The sequence below is a fragment of the Artemia franciscana genome, unplaced genomic scaffold (genome assembly GCF_032884065.1).
Source record: "Artemia franciscana unplaced genomic scaffold, ASM3288406v1 Scaffold_1507, whole genome shotgun sequence".
Taxonomy (NCBI): Eukaryota; Metazoa; Arthropoda; class Branchiopoda; order Anostraca; family Artemiidae; genus Artemia; species Artemia franciscana.
In genome coordinates this window covers 34,066-59,213 of record NW_027062850.1, presented here as the reverse complement: position 1 = coordinate 59,213, position 25,148 = coordinate 34,066, and the positions used below count along the sequence as shown (strand labels likewise).

The 25,148-nt window shown below is 33.0% G+C and overlaps 1 long non-coding RNA gene and 1 pseudogene across 1 annotated transcript; one reads left to right on the top strand and one right to left on the bottom strand.

Moving 5' to 3' along the window:
• Positions 1-21,706, bottom strand: LOC136042576 (uncharacterized). Its single transcript, XR_010621352.1, has 2 exons — positions 21,627-21,706; positions 1-132 (listed from the first exon to the last, which is right to left on the bottom strand). It is a non-coding gene; the product is annotated as an uncharacterized LOC136042576 (long non-coding RNA).
• Positions 21,707-24,106: 2,400 nt separating this feature from the next.
• LOC136042577 (U1 spliceosomal RNA) lies at positions 24,107-24,259 on the top strand (annotated as a pseudogene).
• The last annotated feature ends 889 nt before the right edge of the window (positions 24,260-25,148 follow it).

Below are 25,148 nucleotides of genomic sequence, written 5' to 3'. Positions count from 1 at the left end.
TCTCAAGACAGGGAATTTTATTTTAGAAGGAGTATGTAAAAACAGGTAAAGAAATATAAAGTGGAAAGGAGTTGAGCTGGAGAGTTCTTTCTGGTTGATGAAAAGTCCTTGCTTGGGCGAAGAAGTATAAATCTGGAAATAAAAAAAACTTACGGTAAATCTTGTAAATACACACGACAGGCTGTCCCTCGTATTAATTGAAAAGCTAGTATCCAAGAAAGCATGCTGATGCAAGAGGAAAATCGATAAGCCAAATATAAGTAGCAGGGCTGTTATATCTATCTGTCGTCCAGAAATTGTGAATCAGAACTCCCAGAATATTGTTCTAACATTCGCTTTTAAGGGTCGCCCTCTCCGGTCCGGTTTTGTAATAAATTAAAGCTTTGAGTTTGACTATCGGTTGAAGGCTATCTAACGCTCAAGGTAAATACGGGCAGACAAATAAAAATGGGTAAACAAGGGTTTGAAGGTGTCAGCCTGTTGAACTTGATCATAGGTGAAGGTTACCTGTCTAAAAATAAAACTGGTAAATAATGGGTAAACAAGAATTTGAGGATGCCAGCCTGTCGTATAATTATATGTCGTATAGCTATGGCTTATAGTGTATGTTATATTATAGAATATGATATAAGGTAATAAATAAATAATAGAAAGGGACTTCTCACAGCCCCTTCTTCTGTCCATGTATGGTGAATATTCATTCAGTTCACTGCAAGGTCTATGCATCATATTTTTTACCACAATGCCATGTAAGCCCCTATCGACATCTACATCTGGTATTTAAGCGGGGGTCACTCGTCCCAAGATGGATTACATGTAAATGTAATAAATAAATCTGGACGACCATAGAGACGAACATACGCAATGGCATCTTGAGCATAATCATGCATATGACGTGGACTACCAGCATATGACAAATGTAAGATTGCTACACTTCCAATGTTAGCAGTATTACCATCATTTACAACTGCATCTCGAAAATGAATGCATTGTTCAGAGTGGAGCTTGGTATGATTCAGACGGATGAATAGCAAACATTCTGAGAAATCTTTGCATACATACCAACGATGTATTGGTGAAACAATTGACGGCATTTTAAAATATAATTGTCTTCATTATGACAAATCAATATTCTGCAGCCATAATATTTCATTGCGCTGTATTTCTTATACATTTCTTTGTTAGTGGCTGTATTTATCAATGTAATATTAAAGTGATAGCCGTTGGCTCAATCCCAATAAATAATAGGATATTGTAGGGTATCGTAGCATCGATGAGTTTCAATAATTCTTGTCAACTGATTGTTTCGTCTATAAAGAATAATATGTTGAGGTAAGAACTGATCACCAACCATAACAATTGCAAATTCATTGATAGTTGGAGCATTGTATCTACGCACATATTCTGGAGTACACATTTTGTCAGCAGAAATAACAATTTTATGCGTATCAGTAAGCATCAAGTCGATTGCTGTTTTGAAATGACACACTAAATTATTATTATTGTGGAAAAGATATTGCAATTGGAAAACGACAGTCTTTTCAACACTGGGAGAAATTCCACAACGTGCATCCAATTCAGCATTGCTATCACTGATGAAGTACAGTTACAGTACAGTATGATCAATTTGCCCTTTTACTTTGAAAGTAGGCATAAAAAGACTTTGATCTTTAATTCGGGATATAATTGTCCATGGGAAAAACAATCCGTATTTAGATCTATACCTCATTATTCTAATGATTGCCCTTGAGCTTTGTTGATGGTGATTGCTAATCAAACATTCCCTGTGTCCCCATCGTCATTTATATATCCTCCCTGTGCCCCCCGGCACGGTTTACAATGGCTACAATGGCACGGTTCAGTTTTTAATTTTTTTAGTTTTTTTTAATAGTTTTTAGTTTTTTTCTTTTTACCTTTTTTTTTAGTTTTTTTCTTTTTTTTCTTTTTGTTGTTTTTACCTTTTTTATTTTTTTTCTTCTTCTGTATTAATGCTAAGGCCAAGGTTCGAACCTGGAACCTCTCGGACCTAAAACCTGGAACATATAACGCTTTACCAACTGAGCTACTTCGGCTTGAATACATTCGTTTTGAATTGATAAATGATGAAATAATTCAGACGTCAAATGCAGACAGTGACGTCACTCGACAGACAGACAAACAACTTGTTTTTATATATATAATATATACTAGCTATTGGGATGGCGCTTCGGACCACCCCAACACCTAGTTGGTGGGGGCGCTTCACTCCCCCCAAGCCCCCCCGCGCGCGTAAGTCGTTACGCGCCATATTAGTTATGGACCATTGTAGTTGTGTCCCTGTGTCCCACCTGTGAATATATATATATATATATATATATATATATATATATATATATATATATATATATATATATATATATATATATATATATATATATATGTGTGTTAAACTACGTAAAACTTGCGAATATACAACATTCTTCGCTGTCCCATTGTCTGTTTATATAAATAGATTGTCAGGTTTACCGACTCTCGAACATGCAACATATAATTGTCCATGGGAAAAACAATCCGTATTTAGATCTATACCTCATTATTCTAATGATTGCCCTTGAGCTTTGTTGATGGTGATTGCTAATCAAACATTCCCTGTGTCCCCATCGTCATTTATATATCCTCCCTGTGCCCCCCGTCACGGTTTACAATGGCTACAATGGCACGGTTCAGTTTTTAATTTTTTTAGTTTTTTTTAATAGTTTTTATTTTTTTTTTCTTTTTACCTTTTTTTTAGTTTTTTTCTTTTTTTTCTTTTTTAGTTTTTTTTTGTAGTTTTTACCTTTTTTATTTTTTTTTCTTCTTCTGTATTAATGCTAAAGCCAAGGTTCGAACCTGGAACCTCTCGGACCTAAAACCTGGAACATAACGCTTTACCAACTAAGCTACTTCAGCCTGAATGTATTTATATTTTTCAGTTTTTGTTTATTTTCATTTTTATTTTTTTAGTTTTCTTTTTCCCTTTATTTTTCAGTTTTTTTTCTTTTTTTAGTTTTTTTTTCTTTTTCAGTTTTTAGTTTTTTTAGGTTTTTATTGGTTTTTAGTTTCTTTTTTTTTATTTTGGTAGTTTTTACATTTTTTTTTTCTTTTTTAGTTTTTTACCTTTGTTTTAGTTTTTTTTGTAGTTTTTACCTTTTTTAGTTTTTTCTTCTTCTTTTGTATTAATACTAAAGCAAAGGTTCGAACCTGGAACCTCTCGGACCTAGAACCTGGAATATAACGCTTTACCAACTGAGCTACTTCGGCTTGAATACATTCGTTTGAATTGGTAAATGATGAAATAATTCAGACGTCAAATGCGGGCAGTGACGTCACTCGACAGACAGACAAACAACTTATTTTTATATAGATACTAGCTGTTGGGGTGGCACTTCGTGCAAAGACTCATCATCCGAATCGTCTATTAGCTGCATATCTTTGTCTGAAATGCTATCTTCAGCCTCCTCGTCAATGGAAGCAACCTTGGACTTCTTCAATGACTCCAATTTCAAGGACTCATCTGGCTTACGTTTAGGAACTCTTTTTTTAGTTTTCTTGTCAAGCTTTGCCTGAGCCTCTGCTTCAAGGGATTCCTTCTCTGGAGTATCTGTCAAAATCCTAGTTTTCTCTATCTTGTGCTTTTTGGGGGAACCCATTTCCTTTGAAAGGAGGAGGCATAACCCCTCCTCCTTTCTCCCCTTCCCCAGCTATCTTCTCCAAGCATAGTCAATAAACTATTGTTAAACTGACCTTGAATTCCCTTGCTGACAAGCAAGTTATGTTAAGCAATATATATTGCTGTTAAGAATTTGAATTCGAAATACATATCTATTAAAATCCAAAGCAAATTAAAAACATTAAATTAATAAATTAAAGTAAAAGGACAACGAAATGAAAACATTCTTCGCCCCAGGATCTATCTTAGGTATATTTAAATCTGAAAACCGCAATCCTCTGCAATTTTATTGTGGCTGTTTCAAAACTATGAAGTTTTTAGCGGAGTATCCCATTTTCGTCACTGTTGCAACGTCGAACCGTAAAAATCAATACGTTAAATTAATTAGCCGTTTTGGAAAGCAGTTTTCGTCCGTAAAAATTCACAAACGAATCTTATAGCAATTTGACCCCGATTCACGTCAATCGGGATGTTGGTTGATAAAATTTTCAGCAATTCCGTAAATGCCATTTATACATAAAAACGGCTGAGAGTCCGAAACACACTATTTTCTCCTTGGATTTAGTCAGCATTGCCAGTCACCTTTTTCAATTTAATGAAAGGTTAAATGATGACATGTTAGATGAGGTTTGGTTAAGTTATGTTGGGTTAGGTTAGCTTATGTCAGGTTTTTGACCCATTTCTAATATTTATAATCAAATTTAGCCTAAATTTTACCATCATAGCTTGCATAATTGGATACAAGCAGAGAAAAAGGCATTTACATTCACCGGTGAACGTTCATTTCGTTCATTTCATCCCGGTGTCCCAGTTTGTAATTTCTCTTTGAGTGTCCAGGTCGTCATTTATATTCCCTGCATTTACATTTACGTTGCACACGTTGCATTTACATTCACCGGTGAACTTAATTTTATATAGATACTAGCTGTTGGGGTGGCACTTCACACCACCCCAATACCTAGTTGGTGGGGATGCTTCGCGCATATATATATATATATATATATATATATATATATATATATATATATATATATATATATATATATATATATATATATATGTATATATATCTATATATATAAAAATAAGTTGTCTGTCTGTCTGTGGATCCGTGGATCAGGTGACGTCATGTTTCTGTGTCGACTGACGTCATGTTTTCGACTGACGAAATTACGAAATTACATTGGGACACAAATGACGACCAGGACACCGGCACATAGGGAATATAAATGACGACCGGGACACTCAAAGAGAAAGCGACCGGGACACAAGGAATGTTCAATTAGCAATCACCATCAACAAAACACCGTCAACAAACCATCACAAATGACGACCGGGACACAGGGAGTATAAATGACGACCAGGACATAAGTAAAAAAAAAACTAAAAAAAAGGTAAAAACTACAAAAAAACTAAAAAGAAAAAAACAAACTAAAAACTAATAAAAAAACCAAAAAAGCTAAAAAACTAAAAAAACTAAAAAATAAAAAAAACTAAAAAAAGGAAACAAAAAGAAAAATAAAGGAGAAAAACAAAACTAAAAAAATAAAAATAAAAAAAAAACTAAAAAGAAAAAAGAAAAAAAAACTAAAAAAACTAAAAAAATGTAATAACCAAAAAAACTAAAAAGAAAAAAAGGGGAAAAATACAAAAATTTATTTCATCATTTACCATTTCAAAAACGAATGTATATACAGACTGGGACACCGGAATACAAATGACGACCGGGACACAGGGAATATAAATGACGACCGGGACACAGGGACACAACTACAACGGGGGCGCCGGGGGGCACAGGGGGATATATAAATGACGATGGGGACACAGAGAATGTTCGATTAGCAATCACCATCAACAAAGCTCAAGGGCAATCATTAGAATCATGAGGTATAACTAAAAAAAAACTAAAAAAAAGGCAGAAAACTAAAACCTAAAAAAATACCAATTCAAAAACGAATGTATATACAGACTGGGACACCGGGACACGAATGACGACCGGGACACAAGGAATATCAATGACGCCCGGGACCCTCAAAGAGAATTCACAGACTGGGACACCGGGACATAAATGACGACCGGAACACATGGAATATAAATGACGACCGGGACACCGGGGGGCACACGGGGATATATAAATGACGACGGCGACACAGGGAATCGTCGATTAGCAATCACCATCAACAAAGCTCAAGGAAATCATTAGAATCATGAGGTATAGATCTGAATACGGATTGTTTTCCCATGGACCATTATATGTTGCATGTTCAAGAGTCGGTAAACCTGACAATCTATTTATATGCACAGACAATGGGACAGCAAAGAATGTTGTATATTCGCAAGTTTTACGTAGTTAAAAACATATATATATATATATATATATATATATATATATATATATATATATATATATATATATATATATATATATATATATATATATATATATATATATATATATATATATATATATATATATATATATATATATATATATATCTATATTCACAGGTGGGACATAGGGACACAACTACAATGGCGCGTAACTAACATGGCACGTAACGACTTACGCGCGCGGGGGGGCTTGGGGGGGGCGCGAAGCGCCCCCACCAACTAGGTGTTGGGGTGGCGCTTGGCGCCACCCCAACACCTAGTTTAATCCTAGTTTAATCAACACCTAGTAAAAAATTTATAAATTAAAACTGGACTTAAATTAAAACTTTAACCTAGTTTAATCAACACCTAGTAAAAAATTTATAAATTAAAACTGGACTATCATTATAATTCAAATTATATATATATATATATATATATATATATATATATATATATATATATATATATATATATATATATATATATATATATATAATTTGAATTATAATGATAGTCCAGTTTTAATTTATAAATTTTCAAAAACTATTGGGCAGAACATTTTTAATTATAATTTAATACTTAAAAGATTAGATAGTGATATAAATTGGAAACCGGTTTGTAATTGTAAGCAACTTGGCCCATTTGTAAATCCTACTTACAAACATGTTATAACAGGGGACTTGTCAATAATAAAGCAAGATGATCTTCAAATTATAATGAATAAAGGGGCTAATTTCCGTCTTTCTCATCATCTGAAACCATCGAGTGTTCTTGATGGCTTGGAAAATGATTTTGATGTATTTATTGACAAGTGGTGTAAGAAAGAGAATAAAAGTAAAGAGAGTTTTCAAAGGTGGAAGAATTTAATTATTAGTAGAATAAGAAATAAAATATATTCTAATTTAAAAAATAGTAAAACTAAATCATTATTTTATAATGCGAAGATTAAACAAGCAATTGCTAATCTACAGAATGAATTTGTAATTGTGCCAGTGGATAAAGCTAATAATAATTTTGCCATTTATTGTCAGAAGCTGTATTGTGATATCTTAAAAAGGGAGTTTTTTTTTTATGTGTTAGTGCTGTTGCATTGGTCTCTTTTCATGATATATATATATATATATATATATATATATATATATATATATATATATATATATATATATATATATATATATATATATATATATATATATACATACATATATATATATATATATATATATATATATATATATATATATATATATATATATATATATATATATATATATATATATATATATATATATATACTAGCTGTTGGTGTGGCGCTTCGCGCCACCCCCCAAGCCCCCTCCCCTGCGCGCTTAAGTCGTTATGCGCTGTAGTTGTTACGCGCCATTGTAATTGTGTCCCTGTGTCCCACCTGTGAATATATATATATATATATATATATATATTTATATATATACCTCATTATTCTAATGATCTGTCCCTGTGTCCCGGTCGTCATTTGTGTCCCGGTGTCCCAGTTTGTAATTTTTCTTTGAGTGTCCCAGTCGTGAATTGTAGTCCCTGTGTCCCGGTGTCCCGGTCGTCATTTGTGTCCCGGTGTCCCGGTCTGTAATTTCTATTCGAACAATCCCTGTGTCCCGGTCGTCATTTTCATATCCCGCCTGTGCCCCCGGCACCCCCGTTGTAGTTGTGTCCCTGTGTCCCAGTCGTCATTTATATTCCCTGTGTCCTGGTCGTGATTTGTGTACGGGTGTCCCAGTCTGTAATTTCTCTTTGAGGTTCCCGGTCGTCATTATATTCAACAAACAAATACAACGTAGAAACAATAGGGAAAGTTTTTTCAAGACAATGGAAATTATTTATGTAGATATCGACAACTAAATGACGAACAACTAATTTCACTAAACAACTAAAATGAAGACAACTAATTTCATGACGTCAGTCAACACAGAAACATGACGTCACCTGATCCACAGACAGACAGACAGACAACTTATTTTTATATATATAGAAGATATATATATATATCTATATATATATATATATATATATATATATATATATATATATATATATATATATATATATATATATATATATATATATATATATATATATCTATATATATATATAAAAATAAGTTGTCTGTCTGTCTGTCTGTGGATCAGGTGACGTCATGTTTCTGTGTCGGCTGATGTCATGAAATTAGTTGTCGTCATTTTTGCTTTGACGATGACGTCATTAACGGTATTTAAGACATTTGTTCACGGAAAAATGTTTAATTGTAAAATCACTGAAGAACCTACAATGGGGACGCCGGGGGCACAGGCGGGATATATAAATGACGACCGGGACACAGGGATTGTTCGAATAGAAATTACAGACCGGGACACCGGGACACAAATGAGGACCGGGACACCGGGACACAGGGAATATAAATGACGACCGGGACACTCAAAGAGAAATTACAAACTGGGACACCGGGACACAAATGACGACCGGGACACAGGGAATATAAATGACGACCGGGACACAGGGACACGTCATTAGAATAATGAGGTTCTATATCTTCTATATATATAAAAATAAGTTGTCTGTCTGTGGATCAGGTGACGTCATGTTTCTGTGTTGACTGACGTCATGAAATTAGTTGCCGTCAAAGCAAAAATGACGACAACTAATTTCATGACGTCAGTCAACACATAAACATGACGTCACCTGATCCACAGACAGACAGACAACTTATTTTTATATATATAGATATACTAGCTGTTGGGGTGGCGCTTCGCGCCACCCCAACACCTAGTTGGTGGGGGCGCTTCGCGACCCCCCAAGCCCCCCCGCGCGCGTAAGTCGTTACGCGCCATATTAGTTACGCGCCATTGTAGTTGTGTCCCTATGTCCAACCTGTGAATATAGATAGATATAAGGTTTACCGACTCTTGAACATGCAACATATAATGGTCTATGGGAAAACAATCCGTATTCAGATCTATACCTCACGATTCTAATGATTGTCCTTGAGCTTTGTTGATGGTGATTGCTAATCGACCATTCCCTGAGTCGCCATCGTCATTTATATATCCCCCTGTGCACCCCGGCGTCCCCTTTGTAGTTATGTCCCTGTGTCCCGGTCGTCATTTATATTCCCTGTGTCCCGGTCGTCATTTGTGTCCCGGTGTTCCAGTCTGTGATTTCTCTTTGAGTGTCCCGGGCGTCATTTATATTCCTTGTGTCCCGGTGTCCCGGTCGTCATTTATATCCCCCTGTGCCCCTCGGCGTCCCCATTGTAGTTGTGTCCCTGTGTCCCGGTCGTCATTTATATTCCCTGTGTCCCGGTCGTCATTTGTATCCCGGTGTCCCGGTCTGTATATACATTCGTTTTTTAGTTTTGTTTTTCTCCTTTATTTCTTTCCTTTTTTCTTTTTTTTTCTTTTTTAGTTTATTTAGATTTTTAGATTTTTTAGTTTTTTTATTAGTTTTTAGTTTTTTTTTTTACTTATGTCCTGGTCGTCATTTATACTCCCTGTGTCCCGGTCGTCATTTGTGTCTCGGTGCTTTGTTGATTCCTAATTTATATTATATTTATATTTATAATTTTTATATTTATTAATATTTTTTTAGTTTTCTTTTTCTCTTATTTTTCAGTTTTTTCCTTTTTTTTAGTTTTTTCTTTTTTAGTTTTTAGTTTCTTTTTGTTTTTTACCTTTTTTTAGTTTTTTAGTTTTTTTAGTTTTTTAGCTTTTTTAGTTTTTTTATTAGTTTTTAGTTTTTTTTTAGTTTTTGCCTTTTTTTAGTTTTTTCAGTTTTTTTTAGTTTTTAGTTTTTTACCTTTTTTTATTTTTTTTAGTTTTTTAGCTTTTTTAGTTTTTTTTCTTTTTAGTTTTTTTTGTAGTTTTTACATTTTTTAGTTTTTTTTCTTCTTTTGTATTAGTGTGAAATAATTCAGACGTCATATGCGGACAAACACGACGTCACTCGACAGACAGACAGACAGACATAACCCACAAACAACTTATTTTTATATATATTTATTCATATTTTTTTAGTTTTCTTTTTCTCTTTTATTTTTCAGTTTTTTCCTTTTTTTTAGTTTTTTTTCTTTTTTAGTTTTTAGTTTTTTTTAGTTTTTTACCTTTTTTTAGTTTTTTTTAGTTTTTTTTAGTTTTTTAGCTTTTTTAGTTTTTTTATTAGTTTTTATTTTTTTTGTAGTTTTTGCCTTTTTTTATTTTTTTCAGTTTTTTTTTAGTTATTAGATTTTTACCTTTTTTTAGTTTTTTTTAGTTTTTTAGCTTTTTTATTTTTTTTTTCTTTTTAGTTTTTTTTGTAGTTTTTACCTTTTTTAGTTTTTTTCTTCTTTTGTATTAGTGTGAAATAATTCAGACGTCATATGCGGAAAACTAATATATATATATATACTAGCTGTTGGGGTGGCGCTTCGCGCCACCCCAACACCTAGTTGGTGGGGGCGCTTCGCGCCCCCCCCAAGCCCCCCCGCGCGCGTAAGTCGTTACGCGCCATAATAGTTACGCGCCATTGTAGTTGTGTCCCTATGTCCCACCTGTGAATATAGATAGATATATATATATGGTTTTAACTACGTAAAACTTGCGAATATACAACATTCTTTGCTGTCCCATTGTCTTTGCATATAAATAGATTGTCAGGTTTACCGACTCTTGAACATGCAACATATAATGGTCCATGGGAAAACAATCTGTATTCAGATCTATACCTCATGATTCTAATGATTGCCCTTGAGCTTTGTTGATGGTGATTGCTAATCGACCATTCCCTGTCCCGGTGTCCCGGTCGTCATTTACATCCCCCTGTTTCCCCCGGTGTCCCCGTTGTAGTTGTGTCCCTGTGTCCCGGTCGTCATTTATATTCCCTGTGTCCCGGTCGTCATTTGTATCCCGGTGTCCCGGTCTGTATATACATTCGTTTTTTAGTTTATTTTTTCTCCTTTATTTTTTTCCTTTTTTTTTCTTTTTTAGCTTATTTAGATTTTTAGATTTTTTAGTTTTTTTATTAGTTTTTAGTTTTTTTTTCTTTTTAGTTTTTTTGTCCCGGTCGTCATTTATATCCCCCTGTTTCCCCCGGTGTCCCCGTTGTAGTTGTGTCCCTGTGTCCCGGTCGTCATTTATATTCCCTGTGTCCCGGTCGTCATTTGTATCCCGGTGTACCAGTCTGTATATACATTCGTTTTTTAGTTTTGTTTTTCTCCTTTATTTTTTTCCTTTTTTTTTCTTTTTTAGTTTATTTAGATTTTTAGATTTTTTAGTTTTTTTATTAGTTTTTAGTTTTTTTTTCTTTTTAGTTTTTTTGTAGTTTTTACCTTCTTTTTAGTTTTGTTAATTTTTTTTTTTACTTGTGTCCTGGTCGTCATTTATACTCCCTGTGTCCCGGTGCTTTGTTGATTGCTAATCGAACATTCCTTTTGTCCTGGTCGCTTTCTCTTTGAGTGTCGTCATTTATTTTTTTCTTTTTTAGTTCTTTTAGTTTTTACCTTTTTTAGTTTTTTTAGTTTTTTACCTTTTTTTAGTTTTTTTAGTTTTTTTAGTTTTTTAGCTTTTTATTTTTTTTATTAGTTTTTAGTTTTTTTTGTAGTTTTTGCCTTTTTTTTAGTTTTTTTAGTTTTTTAGCTTTTTTATTAGTTTTTAGTTTTTTTTGTAGTTTTTGCCTTTTTTTAGTTTTTTTAGTTTTTTAGCTTTTTTATTTTTTTTATTAGTTTTTAGTTTTTTTTGTAGTTTTTGCCTTTTTTTAGTTTTTTCAGTTTTGACGTCACCTGATCCAGTTTTTTCAGGTGACGTCACCTGATCCACGATCCACAGATCCACAGACAACTTATTTTTATATATATAGATAGTTTTTTTTTTTTACTTATGTCCTGGTCGTCATTTATACTCCCTGTGTCCCGGTGCTTTGTTGATTGCTAATCGAACATACCTTTTGTCCTGGTCGCTTTCTCTTTGAGTGTCGTCATTTATTAGTTTTTTCCTTTTTTTTTTTAGTTTTTTATTGGTTTTTACCTTTATTTTAGCTTATTTTTCAGTTTTTTCCTTTTTTTTAGTTTTTTTTTATTTTTTATTTTTTTTAGTTTTTTACCTTTTTTTAGTTTTTTTAGTTTTTTTAGTTTTTTTAGTTTTTTAGCTTTTTTACTTTTTTTATTAGTTTTTAGTTTTTTTTGTAGTTTTTGCCTTTTTTTAGTTTTTTCAGTTTTTTTTTAGTTTTTTATTGGTTTTTACCTTTATAGTTTTTTTAGTTTTTTAGCTTTTTTATTTTTTTTATTAGTTTTTAGTTTCTTTTGTAGTTTTTGCCTTTTTTTAGTTTTTTCAGTTTTGACGTCACCTGATCCAGTTTTTTCAGGTGACGTCACCTGACACATCCATCCACACATCCATCCACACATCCACAGACAGACAACTTATTTTTATATATATAGATATATGTTTTAACTACGTAAAACAGCGAATATACAAAATTCTTCGCTGTCCCATTGTCTGTGTATATAAATAGATTGTCTGGTTTACCGACTCCTGAACATGCAACATATAATTGTCCATGGGAAAAACAATCCGTATTCAGATCTATATCGCATTTTTCTAATGAGTGCCATTGAGCATTGTTGATAGTGGCTGCTAATCACCATCGTCATTTAGATGTCCTCCCTGTGCCCCCCTCCTGGTGTACCCGTTGTAGTTGTGTCCCTGTGTCCCGGTCGCCGCAAGCCTGTTTTCACGTTGTTCTTGTGACTCCTCGGCACGCTTTCTTTTTGCATTATCTCTTTGAGCCACAAGCCTGTTTTCACATTGCTCTTGTAATTCCTTTGGACGATTTTCTTTGGTAATTTCTCTTTGAAGCCGCAAGCCTGTTTTCACGCTGGGAATGTGATTCCTCGGCACCATTTCTTTTAGCATTATCTCTTTGAGCTGCAAGCCTGTTTTCACGTCGTTCTTGTGAATCCTCGACACGCTTTCTATTGTTACTTTCTCTTTTGGCCACAACCCTGTTTTTACGCTACTCTTGTTTTGCATTATCTCTTTGAGCCGCAAGCCTGTTTGATTCCTCGGCACGATTTGAATCCTCGGCTGTTTCTTCTGCCATTGTAGGATTTACACTAAATATTCTCTTTGAATTGCAAGCCTTATATACGTATAATGACGTCATATACAAAGCATTATATACTTATAATGACGGCAATTTATAATGACGTACAAACATACAAAATACATAAAATACGTCATAATGCTCAATCCTTATAATGACGTCAGTCGACAAACATGACGCCTTATAGTGACGTCAGTCGACAAAAAAGTTATTTTTATATAAATATATATCTATATATATAAATCTATATATATAAAAATAAGTTGTCTGTGTGTGGATCTGTGGATCTGTGGATCAGGTGACGTCACCTGAAAAAACTGGATCAGGTGAAGTCAAAACTGAAAAAACTAAAAAAAGGCAAAAACTAGAAAAAAAACTAAAAACTAATAAAAAAATAGAAAAGCTAAAAAACTAAAAAAACTAAAAAAAGGCAAAAACTACAAAAAAAACTAAAAACTAATAAAAAAGCTAAAAAACTAAAAAAACTAAAAAAAGGCAAAAACTACAAAAAAAACTAAAAACTAATAAAAAAAATAAAAAAGCTAAAAAACTAAAAAAACTAAAAAAACTAAAAAAAGGTAAAAAACTAAAAAAACTAACTACAAAAAAACTAAAAACTAATAAAAAAAATAAAAAAGCTAAAAAACTAAAAAAACTAAAAAAAGGCGAAAACTACAAAAAAAAACTAAAAACTAATAAAAAAGCTAAAAAACTAAAAAAACTAAAAAAAGGCAAAAACTACAAAAAAAACTAAAAACTAATAAAAAAATAAAAAAGCTAAAAAACTAAAAAACTAAAAAAACTAAAAAAAGGTAAAAAACTAAAAAAACTAAAAACTAAAACAAACTAAAAAAAAGGAAAAAACTGAAAAATAAGCTAAAATAAAGGTTAAAACCAATAAAAAACTAAAAAAAAACTGAAAAAACTAAAAAAGGCAAAAACTACAAAAAAAACTAAAAACTAATAAAAAAAGTAAAAAAGCTAAAAAACTAAAAAAACTAAAAAAACGAAAAAAAGGTAAAAAACTAAAAAAAATAAAAAATAAAAAAAAAATAAAAAAAAGGAAAAAACTGAAAAATAAGCTAAAATAAAGGTAAAAACCAATAAAAAACTAAAAAGAAAAAAAGGAAAAAACTAAAAAAAAATTTCATCTAAAAAACTAAAAAAAACTAAAAAAGGTAAAAACTTAAAAGAACTAAAAAAGAAAAAAATAAATGACGACACTCCTACAACTACAAAAAAACTAAAAAGAAAAAACTACAAAAAAACTAAAAAGAAAAAAAAACTAAAAACTAATAAAAAAACTAAAAAATCTAAAAATCTAAATAAACTAAAAAAGAAAAAAAAAAGGAAAAAAATAAAGGAGAAAAACAAAACTAAAAACCGAATGTATATACAGACCGGGACACCGGGATACAAATGACGACCGGGACACAGGGAATATAAATGACGACCGGGACACAGGGACACAACTACAACGGGGACACCGGGGGAAACAGGGGGATATAAATGACGACCGGGACACCGGGACAGGGAATGGTCGATTAGCAATCACCATCAACAAAGCTCAAGGGCAATCATTAGAATCATGAGGTATAGATCTGAATACAGATTGTTTTCCCATGGACCATTGTATGTTGCATGTTCAAGAGTCGGTAAACCTGACAATCTATTTATATGCAAAGACAATGGGACAGCAAAGAATGTTGTATATTCGCAAGTTTTACGTAGTTAAAACCATATATATATATATATATATATATATATATATATATATATATATATATATATATATATATATATATATATCTATCTATATTCACAGGTGGGACATAGGGACACAACTACAATGGCGCGTAACTATTATGACGCGTAACGACTTACGCACGCGGGGGGGCTTGGGGGGGGGGGCGCGAAGCGCCCCCACCAACTAGGTGTTGGGGTGGCGCGAAGCGCCACCCCAACAGCTAGTATATATATATATATATATATATATATATATATATATATATATATATATATATATATATATATATATATATATATATATATATATATATATATATATATCTCAAACCACTGCACTCTTAGGATATTTTTCAATCACTAAACCAATAAGTTTATGCCAGAAACTCTTAATGGTACCATTCCTTCTCAACTGTTGTCATGAAGCTCAGAAGCATCTATCAAATTGTTCAAGTTTTCGTTGTTTAGATAGTTCAGTATCTGTTCAGAACATTCATGTGGTAACTCAGCAAATCTGTTAAAGAGAAAATTGGAGCTTCTATTGGCTAGTTCAAGCAACACTTTCCTTTCTATACTCTTTCTGAAATGGCTAGCAATTATGGTTTTACATATAGGAAATTTTGCTTCCCAATTTGCTGATTTCAGTAAGTTTTTCAAGGAATTTACATTCATCATGTATAATTCAGTTAAGCTTATTCCTTTAATAAAAATGTCATAGAACGAAATATTACAAAATATTATCTCACTCTTCATTTGCTCTAGTTCTCATTCACACTGATCCCATTGTGAACAGGAAAGAGCCTGGACTAAGAGTGATTTGTTTCTTTCACTTACATATAAGTTTGCCGCAATCATTTTTAATACGTGGTATGCAAGATATGAAGCAAGATCATTAACAGAACCATTAAACGCTGTGCTGTAATTTTTATTCGTAATATTTATGTCAGCTCCATGCTTCAGAAGAGTTGCAACTACATGAAGTGATGTCATGTCATCCTTGTCTCGAGGCCTACTATAGACATTGGTTTCTGATCCCGAAATATTTGATGATTGTACATTTAAAACTGCTAAATGAAGTGGACTTTCGTCATCTATGTCTCTTGCATTAACATCTGCACCAGACTTTAAAAGATATTCAACAGTTTTTTGGTGCCCACGAAAAGCTGCTAAATGAAGTGGACTTTTGCCATAAATGTTTCTTGCATTAACATCCGCACCAGACCTTAAAAGACATTCAGCTGTTTGTGTGTGTCCACGAAAAGCTGCTAAATGCAGTGGACTTGTGTCATATATGCTTCTTGCATTAACATCCGCACCAGACCTTAAAAGACATTCAGCTGTGTGTGTTTGTCCACAAAAAGCTGCTGAATGAAGTGGACTTCCGTCATATTTGCATCTTGCATTAATATCCGCACCAGACTTTAAAAGACATTCAACTGTTTGTGTGTGCCCATGAAAAGCTGCTAAATGAAGTGGTCTACTGTCATTAACGTCTCTTGCATTAACTTCCGCACCACACCTTGAAAGACATTCAGCTGTTTGTGCGTGTCCATGAAAAGCTGCTAAATGAAGTGGACTTTGGTCATATATGCAGCTTGCATTAACATCCGCACCAGACCTTAAAAGACATTCAGCTGTTTGTGTGTGTCCACGAACAGCTGCTAAATGAAGTGGACTTCCGTCACATTTGCCTCTTGTATTAATATCCGCACCAGACCTTAAAAGACATTCAACTGTTTGTGTGTTCCCACAATGAGCTACTAAATGAATTGGTCTTTCACCATTAATATTTCTCGCATTAACATCCGCACCAGACCTTAAAAGGCATTCAGCTGTTTGTGTGTGTCCACGAAAAGCTGCTAAATGAAGTGGACTTTTGTCATTAACGTCTCTTGCATTAACTTCCGCGCCACACCTTGAAAGACATTCAGCTGTTTGTGTGTGTCCATGACGAGCTGCTAAATGAAGTGGACTTCTGTCCTTAACGTCTCTTGCATTAACTTCCGCACCACACCTTGAAAGACATTCAGCTGTTTGTGTGTGTCCATGACGAGCTGCTAAATGAAGTGGACTTCTGTCCTTAACGTCTCTTGCATTAACATCCGCACCAGACCTTAAAAGACATTCAGCTGTTTGTGTGTGTCCACGAATAGCTGCTAAATGAAGTGGACTTCCGTCATATTTGCCTCTTGCATTAATATCCGCACCAGACCTTAAAAGACGTTCAACTGTTTGTGTGTGCCCACAATGAGCTGCTAAATGTAGTGGACTTAGTTGTTCACTATTTCTTATATGAGCGTCTGCACCAAACTTTAAAAGACATTCAACAACAGTCTGTGAGCATCTAGTTGAAGCTGCTAAATGAAGTGGACTTTCTCCATAAATATCTCTTGCATTAACATCAGCACCTTTATCTATAACCATCTTAATAACTTCTAAATCACCACTAATAACTGCCAGATGAAGTGGCGTACCAGTAAGTTTTCTATTTTTAATAATCTTAAATGGAATAATTCTTCCAAAGCCAGCATACGGACCATTTTCAATGTTGACTTTACAATCGTGATTTAAAAGTAATTTAGCAATTGCTGTGTTTTTGTTAATCAGAGCTTGACAAAGTAGCACGTATCCATCTGACCATTCTTTGATGTAAGACAGCCCAAAAGAGTTGATTAACTCCTTTGCTCCTTCTAAGTCTCCTTCACGAACTGCACGATTTAAACTACTGTTTACTTCCTCCTTATCGAACATGGCTATTTTCCTTCTTTTTGCCAATTTTTCCTGGCCCTCCAATCCTTGTTCTTCAAAATATTGATCGACTTTGTTGCTCAGCAGCAGTGTACATTTACCCAGTGTTCTCTTAGTATTCGGATGACGCAAATCTGTTTTCTTATCCCTCTCTTTCAAATTCAGGTTTGTTCCCTTGTTATTCGGTTTTTCAGAAGTATTCAGTTTATTTTCTTCGTCTTCCCTGTTTGAACATGCGCCCATTTCATATTCTTTATGTTTTAAATTGGTCTTAAACATTATTTTGTGCCGTATCAAATACAATCAATAACTGAACCACACCATGTGGATTCCAATTTATATGGTAAAGATAACGTCATATTTATGAAACTACTTTGATGCTCAGAATGAAGTCACCTACAAATATATAAGGCTATATGGAGGTTGCAATGACGTCACATTAAAAATTACATGATAATATTGTAGTGAAGTGATATGAAGAGCAAAGTGGGCACAATACATAATTTATTTGCTTGTTTTACCAAGGTACTTTGCCCTACGTTAAAGGTTATTGTAAAAATAAAATAATGGGATGTTTTTATTGTTTTAAACAGTAGAGTTGCGACAAAGAGTCAAACTTTAGCGTAAAGAGCAGGGCGTTGAGGAGGGGACAACCCCTTTCATACATGGAATAATTTCTGTTCGTTTTAAGTTTTAATGTCGCTCCTTATTTGCAGTTAAAAAACTTATTTTTTCATTATTTAATATTTATCAGGTCTGGTTGAACTTCATTGAAGTAAGGATGCTAGGCTGTTTTAAAAAGTTTTTTAAAAATATTTCTAGCTTTATAATTTTGCATTTTAATGTGAGTTTTAATATATATATTTCTTTTTCTTGTGTTTTACTGAAGACGGCCTTCGTACAAAAGGCCGAAACATTCACTGAATTTAATTCCACTGTCCTGAGAAAATTTCCTTTGTTTTTAAGTTGTGTTTCTTTGTTATGGAAAGGTAGTGTTGTCTTCGTCACTATTTAAAACTATTGGTCAACTCTGAAAGTTACTGAGTGTCTTTTTTAATTATCTAATTTGTTAATTGATGGACAGTTTTAACAGTTGCATCATTGTAGTTGTATCCCTGTGTCCCACCTGTGAATATAGTTAGATTTACTATAACGCTATTACTAACACGCTATTTTAAGTCCGTACAATATTGTTTATGCTATTCTGGAAGTCTTATTCACGCTAAGCTTGCGTGAATTTTTTGGTTGAGAAATTTGCATTTCGTTTGAGTTTCCTAAGCACATTTTGTCGAAAGTTTTTAGCTCAGCTCAGCGAGAACGAAAAACGTTATGTTTATCATAGGCTGCCCAATAACGCCTGCCTAAATAAAGAGGGACGTGGGCACTATGTATTATTAATTTTTTTCTTAGTTTCTTTAGACCAGGGCACCGTATAGAAGGAGCTGTCGTAAAAACTCTGAAAGGGGCTCATTCGATTGAAAATTTCACGTACTATTCTATTAGTTGAAAGTTATTGGAAGGAAACCACCCCCTCAATAATTTTTATTGGATAAAACACCTGTTCGATAAGAGTAGGGTAAAAACTGTTTCTGAGGGGAAAAAAATCGGTTATTTCTGGATTTTTTTTTCCTTTTTTCAGTGACAATTACACACTTCAAATTAATGCATCAAGTGGTCTATGCAATGAACAGCATTTACTGTATTTCAAGTTTATTGGGAGGGTAGCAGGTATGGCTGTTTATCATGGGAAATTACTTCATGATATGTAGTCTTATCTTCTTTTTCTTTTTTATAGATCTGCATATATATATATATATATATATATATATATATATATATATATATATATATATATATATATATATATATATATATATATATATATATTTTAAGACTAAAAATTAAAGAGGCAGAACGGTCATGTTATATTTCATAAGTATTCAAAGACAACTTCCTTTGTCAAGACCCCTCCTCCCCTCACCCACACGCTCATTTTTGGTCTTATAATTTGAATTTTTGAGTAAGAGGGAGGAATATTACTTTTTGGTGTTTTAATGTATTTGGAGGCGTTTTTCAGTTATTTATTTTATCTCATGTTTATTACTTTGTTAAAGTTTGGGTTTGGAGGATTAAATTGGTTTTCCCGCGTGTTGAGATAATGGTAGTTTTCCAACCCACACACTTGAATAAATTTTCGGAGGATTGAGGCAATAAAAAATGTCACATGGGCCCCAGCAGGTGCTGATTTTGGGGTCAGGTAAACCCCAATATCTTCCCCTAGTTGCGCCACTGTACGTTTCGGGTGTTTCACGAAAAGTCATTTATTTTGATTTCACTTGTGGGTCTATATTACTTATTCCCATGATAAATTCCATTATTGGAAGTAAGCCTTGAAAGGCTTATAGCAGAAGTCAAGAAAGCAAGTCTTAAAGTACTTAATGTATATAAAAAAGCTTGAAAGATAGATCTGCCCTGCCAAAAAAGGGCCGAAGCGTTAATAGATTCGATGCCCTTTAATCCGATTTGCAAGGAGATTACATTTCTTACGATATTTTCATAGCGGTATTGTTGTTAGTGCTTCCGGGCTATGTGCCCTTTGCACACGGGAAGTATGTCAAGTCAAAATCTCACAACCTACGTATAACTTAGCGGAGAGTCAAGGAAGAAAATTTTTCTAGCTTTTGTGGGCGCTGTAAAATTTTTGATGGCTGTCTACTTTCTTCTTATTCCATTCTTCCATTCTTATTCCTCTTATTCCATTCTTATTCTTATTCCTATTCTCTTATCCCTTATTATCATTCTTATTCCATTCTTATTCCTATTCCATTCTCAACAAATCCATTCTTGGTTTTTCAAATCAAAACATAAAATGCTTGAAAATAAAATGTACAATGCTAGGTTATTTAAAACTAAAATCTCAGAAGGAAACATAAAATCTTATCCAACTTTGTCTTCTTTGTAAAACGGCTTAAAAACCTTATCCCCTTACCTCAGAAGATGACCTTTTCCCTCTTTTGAAAGTCATCGAAGGTCTAAATTACATCACCAACAACATTTTGCCAGAAACAAGATTCACTCCAGATATTAGGCCTAAGGTTGCAACTCCTGGGAGTGTGATGACCCTGGTTGTGAAAACTTAGATGCAAACGAAAGATTGTCTTTATTGCTTATCCGTTATTGTACCACCTTAAACTGTTTTCTCTCCTTGACCTAAAATTTTTATACTGGCCTCTTTATAAGGCTGAAAATTCACAAACACAGCGTCAACAGTGCAGAAGTACAAAGTAAAACGCTTAAAAATCCCCCTAGTCTCGTCCCCTACTTTCGAAGATACAATCCCGTATCTAAAGTAGGTAAAAATAAATTCTACAAAATTTTAATATCCAAAACCTACCACAGACTTAACAGAATTAAGAAACCCGCTTTCTACATCCAAGTGAGAGGAAAAAGATGGAAATAGCGCGAATTTTAGAACACAAATTGACGAAATTATATATTTACATCTATTTGTTCCCTTTTCCGAACTGAAAAAAAAACTAATTATTTATGAAAAATTTAAATGCTAGGTTTTTGGTAGAGGTTAGACGAATTTAACTAGGATTTAAATAATTATTTGACTCTAGTTAAGACTTTACTACTACCATAAACTTATCACAATGATAAGTAATTTGAGGCTTACAGAAACCAGGTCTGTACCATTCTATGTCAAAAACAGGTCTTGGGGTTATATTTTATGGCATTATTTGGCTGTTATTCGTTCTTTAATGTTAGATTATTAGCTATATACATATATATATATATATATATATATATATATATATATATATATATATATATATATATATATATATATATATATATATATATATATATATATATATATATATATATATATATATATATATATATATATTGCTATATATTGCTGCCATAGACTCAAAGTAATAAGTGACTTCAAACTTACAGATATACTCCCTGTGGTTGTCACTGTAAGGTTTTTCTGCTCTAGTTGTTGATCTTTTTTGTCTTTTTACTCATTATGTCTGAAATTGAAAATGCTAGTGCGTTTTTAAGATCGAACGTGATTGGACTAGATTGGGATGCATTTTTTTTTTTCTTACAAAAACTACGCAATTTTTCTTACACAAAAACTTACACAATGATACAGGAAAAATACTAATACGGAGAGATCTCTTGGCTGGACTCAAGTAAAGAAAAGCTGAAAAGTTTATCTTGTTTTTATATCCTCATATATAAATGCAGAATCAAAACTCGGTGAAAAGTAATGATAGTAAATAAAGTGTATTGATGACCAAGGTAGTATCCAGGGGAAGATTACTGAGTTTACGCCCCCGCCCCCTAAAAATCATAAAACGTAATAAATATGCATTAAAACATATTTTTGATTTGTTCGAAAGATTTTTTTTGATTTGAGAAGAAGAAAAAATGCCCCCCCCCCCGCCGAACAAAAATATATGAGCTTCAAACTTTATTTTGCATAACAAAATAGCCAGCTGTTGCCATGATATGTTCAAGAGCCGCAATATGTGCTACAATACAAGAATAGTACTGGTGTGATCAACCCAGCGAACGAGGTTTATAGTTTGTGTGGAATGTACTAGTTCAAGCAACTTCATTTCAAACAAGAAGCTTTACAGAAAAAAAAAAAAAGATTAAAACGTTCATTCCCACAGTCCAAGTTCATTATGAAAAATTATGATAAATCAATAATAGTGTAGGTGCTTAAAGGCTGACCTTTAGGGCGAAGGGATCCCCTACACCCTTCGTGTATGTATAGGTATAAATCAATTTTTTTGTAATTATACTCAGACTGCATTTCTTCTTTTAAGGATTGATGAGTCTCAGGAACAAAAAATATATCTGACCTTGAGAGACCAAACCAAACCAAGGCTAAACCTGCAAAACCTACTTAAGAATTTTTGAGAGAGTAATTTTGAACATTTTGTGCATATTGCTGACTCTGTGTCAACACACACTAATTGAAACATCTTGCATCCCTAAGAAGAAATATCTCTTTTGTTAAATGTAAGTTTATTACCTACCAGTTTTGTTAGGATGGGGTCTGCAATATATATTCATAAGCTGCTTGTTGTTATAAGTCTTAATCCAGTGTTTTTTTTGTTTTTTTTTTGCATACGTTCTTATGTTTTTATCTGGCCTTTGAGCGTACACGAATAGTGCACACATCTGCTATATTTTATGTATATTAGTGATAAGTGATTAGTGATTAGAAAATATTCAAGAAGGTAAGTAATTCACAATTATTAGTTAATGCAAAATATAAACCATTTCTATATTTATTTTTATTATTCTCTTAAAATTTTTAATATTTAATCTTAAAAAAAATCACTATTTTTACGTGAAACTGAGTTATTATTAAAGAGGGTTCTAGAAAAAATCTTGAGGGGCCGGGGTTAATCGTTTTTATATTTTTACTCTTATTAAAGGACTATACATAATGAGATTTAGAATACTGAGATTTGGTCCATTACAAGCAAAGCTTCTTGGGCCTAGTAACCACTTTACTTTTGTAATAGTTTTTTCTTTTAGTATCAATAAATTGATTGATTGATTGATTGATTGGTGCTAGATTGAACGAATCAGAATTTTTCAGTCAATCATAAAATTCAACTAAAATTAGCATTAGCTTAAGTCCAATATTAGCAAGGTCATTCCAAAAGAGTCTTAAGACATAGTCGCTTGTAAAAAGTAATATTTTTAAATGATCAATTTTGGTAGTAATTAGATATCAGAAGTGTTCTTGTTACCGACTTTTTCTGAAGGAAAAGTTGGATATTACGGAGAAAAACAGGAAAAAAATGAGGCTTGTAAGTATTCATCAGAACCATATAAGATTTGTAATTATATATTCAACCAAGGCCGCACTCAGGGGAGTGGGGTTTAAAATAAAGGTATTGCTGTATCTCCAGGATCGGCACACCACTTTCGAGGGGAAACCAAAGTCAATGAACCCAAACCAATTATGTGAATAATGCGCTTTTCAAATTTAATATAAACCACCCTTGTAGTTTCCTAGTCCTGTAATATATTAAAAATCATATTTTTCTTATCTGAAAAGAAGGAGAAAAATTGTATATAAAATTGATGATGAAAAATCTAATGACCCTTCAGCCTAATCAAATTAAAGTGTCAAAACTGGATTGAAGTCCCCATGCTTTTTTTTTAAATAGTCCGTAATTATTAACTCCTGAAATCTAGATTGAACCAGGATTCGAGTAGAATTGCTGAAGCGAATGTTTTTGGCCTCAGACGGCTTGGTTCTGTGGTGAGCCGTTAGTAGTTGTAGCGATGACTAAAGCCCCCTTTGCTTGTTAACGAGAAAATAATTGCCATAATCAGTAAAACGGCCACTAGGTTTTCAGAAATTAAAGGTTTGACTATTCAGTCAGATTTTAAGGATTCATACTTACCTGACTGGGGAGTCACCTTGATCGTGAATGTTGCTTGCTCCTTTCTATTGCACTTTGGACTGGCTGACTCCTGTGATTACCCGAAATGGAGTAAATCAACAGTATTATTTTTGGTATTGGGGGACTACGTTCGCGTGAACCCCTGTCCACACATTAAAATGTATTTTCCTTTGGGCCCTTTTTATATGTCCCCCATTAGCCAGTTGAGAGGAAAAGGTATTCAATTTGATGTTGTGCAACTTGTCATTGGGCACTTTTGAAAAGAATAATTTTTTGAGTAACTTACATCTTGAACAGCATGTTTGAGATATTATGGAAGAATTATGCCTCAAATTCCAAGCATATGAGAAAGTTGAAAAAATGGCTCTGGAATTTTCTCAAAACATCTCTTAAATAAACACATTTTGTTTTTCTTAGTCTTGTGTTAAAGCAAAGGATGGTATCATGACCAGTTGCCATAATTAAATTAAATTGCCTTTACTGATTGAATTCCTGATAAATTTTGTTTTGAAAATACTCCGTAAATATTAAATTCCAATTTATAAATTGAACCACGATTTTAATCAAATTGCTGAAATTTAGGTTATGTCACAGAGGCTAATCTTAAAAAGTGAAAGCCTTTGGTCACCATTTATTTAATAAAGTCAATTAAATAAAATATAAGTTTTTTCAACTGAAAGTAAGCAGCAATATTAACACTTAAAACGAACAGAAATTATTACGTATATTAGGGGGCTCACTCCCTAGTAAATACCTCACTCTTTACGCAAAAGTTCGAATTTTGCTCCAATTCTTGAAGAATAACCCCTGAATTACAAAAGCCGTTTAATTAGAATAAAGAGCTCTTTTAAAAGTATTAAAAAAAATTTCGCATAAAGAGTGAGGCATTGACTAGGGGGCGTACCCCCTCATATACGTAATAATTTCTGTTGGTTTTTAATGTTGGCCCTTACTTTCAGTTGAAGAAAACTTGTTTATTTTATTTAATTTCTGACCTTCTTTTTTTTAAAGGCATGGATTTCCGACACCCTCTT